The following is a 3,595-nucleotide window of genomic DNA, read 5'->3' on the forward strand; positions in this document are numbered from 1 at the left end:
CACCTGGGTTGTTTCCAGTTTGGGGGATATTATGAACAAAGCTTTTTAAAACATTTAAATGTAAGTGTGTGGAAGAACCTAAGTTTTAATTTCTTCAGTTTGTTAAGTTTCTAACACTACAGTTGCTAGATCAAATAAGTGTTGCATTTTTAGGTTAAAAAAATCTTTCAAAATTGTTTTCTAGAGTTTTTAATGACATTTTATAACCAATAGTCCTACAAGCCTGATTTCTACTTTCTTTGCATCCTACCAGGGGATTCTGGTATATGTGTAATGGTAAGGCATTGTGAATTTAATCAACATTTCTCTAATGGCTAATAATGTTGACCATCTTTCTATATGCTCACTTATTATCCATCTACTTTGGTTAAATATCCATTCTTCTCTCTCTCACTCTCTCCCTTCTCTGTCTCTGTTTGTCTGTCTGTCTGTCTGTCTGTCTCTCTCTGTTTCTCAATAAAACCCAGAACTCCAGCACCTTGTACATGCTAGGCAAGTGCTCCAATGCTGAGCCATATCCTAAGCCTCCCAGATTCAATGTCCAGTACCAAAATTGGTTTTTAAATTTTGATCAACTCTAATTTATTAACTTAGAAATTGATTTTGATTTTGGTGTCAAGTCTAAGAACTCAGTCTATCTCTAGATACTAAAAGTTTTCTGTTACGCTTTCCCCCCAATGGTTTGTAATTTCATCAAATTGTAAAAACTTAAAACAATTTAAGTCTAAGATCTATTTTGAGTCCATTTTCGTATACAGTATGAAGGTTAAATTAAGGGTCATTGTTTTACCTATGCATGTCTAGTTTCATTTGCTGGAAGTCTATATTTTCCTTCCTGAATTGCTTTTACATGTTCGTTCAAATTCAGTTGAGCTTATTGGGCAAGTCTTTTCATGATTTCTCCATTCTGTCTCACATGTTTTTCTCTGTCAGTGCCATGCAGACTTGGTCACTGAAGCTGCATAAGTCTTGAAATCCTATTTAGGCTTACTCTGTATACTTTCTTCTTTCTGAAAGTAGTTTTGGTTTTCCACATTTTTTGTATTTTCATATAAATGTTATGGCAGTTTTGTCAAATCTATAAAAATTGTGCTGAGATTTTGATAGAAATTATATTAAACCAAAATATCAATTTATGGTGGACACAATGAGTCACCATGCTCAGTTTCTACTTTAGCCTAGTAACATGGGATTTGGGGGTATTGCTCCAGCATTGAATCCTAAATACAAACTTCACTTGCTTTGATATTTTATTCTTTTATATATTTCTGAATTCTATTCACTGAGGATTTTTTTTTGTAGGTCATGGAGCCTGAATTCTGGGCCTGGATGCTGTACCTTATCTCTTCAGCTCAAGGCTAGTGCTCTACCACTTGAGCCACAGCACCACTTCTGGATTTTTCTGCTTATGTGGTGCTGAGGAATTGAACCCAGAGCCTCATGCATGAAAGGCAAGCACTCTACCACTGAGCCACCTTCCCAGCTCTCATTCACTGTGTTTTAAAGGACCTTTGTGTTCACAAAGTGTATTTGTATCTACTTCAAGAGGGACTCCGTCTCTGTCTGGTTTTGCTATCAAGGTAATCCTAGATTTATAAATAAACTGGAAGCGCCCCTTCTTTTTATATTTTCTGGAAAAGATGGTATAGAATTTGTTTTTGTCTTTTTAACTGGTCAGGCAGAATTCTTTAGTAAAAACACTAATGCCTTTACATTTAATTTTGGGGAGTTTTAAAATTACAAATTCAATTTCCTTAGGATGTATCAGACTATCAAATGAACTGTTTCACACTGAATAGTAATTTGTGCATCTCTCAGAATTGCTTGCCTTCTTTTACATTATATATAGAAGACTTGTCTATCTCTGTATGTGCAGAGTTTTCAACTATTTCCTTATCTTTTTGAGACTGTGAAGTTAGTTTTATTCAATATTGGTCATTCAATTCTTTTTATATTAGTGTACAGTAATTGTACAAAGAAATTGGTATCATTGTGATACTTTCATACATGCATATTACGTACTTTGGGTCATATTCTCCTTCTTTAATACCTTCTTCATATCCCCTTTCTCCTCCCTCTGACCCCTCCCATTTCCCTCATGGCTCCTTATTTCACTTTCATGTCAGTTTTTTCTAAGTTTTATGCCATGTGATAGTTCTCTAGGTAACTTTTTTTGAGGAACCTCTGTGCTGATTTCCATAGTGACTGCACTAATTTACATTCCCTTCAGCAATGTATAAGAGTTCCTTTCATCTAGATGCTGGTGGTTCATACCTAAAATCCCAGCTACTCAGGAGGCTGAGATTGGAGGATCACAGTTTGAAGCCAGCTATGGCAGGAAAGCTTATGGGACTCTTAACTTCAATTAATCTCCAAAAGCTGGAAGTGGAGTTATGGCTTAAGTGGTAGAGTCTATGCTTGAGTAAAAAAGCTCAGGTGTAGCACCCAGGCCTCATGTGCAAGAGTTCCTTCTCTACTCCACATCCTTGCCAGAATTTGTTTATTGTTTTTTGGATAATAGCCATTTGGAGTAGGTGATGGAATCTCAATGTAGTTTTAATTTGCCTTTCCCTAACAACTCAGGATGTTGAATATTTCTTTATGTATTTAATGGCTGATAGATTAGATGGAACAAATGTTACTAAATGTCTTGAAATATTTCCTGCATATGTTTTCCATCTCAGTTTTTATTTGAATTTCTAAAAATTCTTTCATTCTTTTTATTCTTTATAGTCTATATTTGTTATATGTTTCCATTTTGTTGCTGAGACTTTTAATGTTTTTATGTCTTTCAGGTAGTTCTTTATGCAGCATATTTCTGACAGGTATTTCAAGGTTTTTGCAAGATAGCTTTGATACTGTCATAGTATCTCACAACTTTCAAAATTGTACCCCTAACAGTAGCTACCTTGACAGATGTGGCATGTTTGTTAGAACAGATTAAAATGACTTCAGGTATTAGTATGATGCCATTGATTGTGTCTAATCCTATCCCTAACATAGGGAAGAAAGTGGACAACAACATACAATTATAATTTTATCCCAGGGCAAGATAAACTTTTTGGGCCTTCATCATGACATCATCTGAATAGATCTCCACATCATATAGAAGACCACATTGGCCTCTTCTATTGATGGCATTCTATTGAGGCAGAAGAGCATGAAACAAGCACATTGCCCCAGAGAACAGAGAAATCCTATGAAGATTTAATTTTCAGTTAAAATTGCTATATAAATAAATAATATCTGTATAAGTAGAAATCTGTATAAATACTAGTATTTAATGCAGGCTAAAGTAAGTTCAAAGAACATTACTGCTACATTTCTTTTGTTGTTTTTCTGTTGTTAACACTCTGTCTAGATTTGTTCACAGACTGTTGAAATTCCAAAGTGCTGCTTCAGATTTCAAGAGATGAAACACAATACAAGAACGCAGTAAACAGCTCATTTCTGTGAATGGTTAATTCTTGTTTTATGTGATCCTCAACATTATTTCAAGTCATTTGCATGGACCAGTGAATCTGAACTATGTGGAGACCAACTTCTTTATTCCTTAACACTAGCAATAATATTTTTTTCCTGTATCATTCACAGC

Source organism: Dipodomys merriami, unplaced genomic scaffold, assembly GCF_024711535.1.
Source record: "Dipodomys merriami isolate MVZ:Mamm:240054 unplaced genomic scaffold, mDipMer1.0.p SCAF_5, whole genome shotgun sequence".
Taxonomy (NCBI): domain Eukaryota; kingdom Metazoa; phylum Chordata; class Mammalia; order Rodentia; family Heteromyidae; genus Dipodomys; species Dipodomys merriami.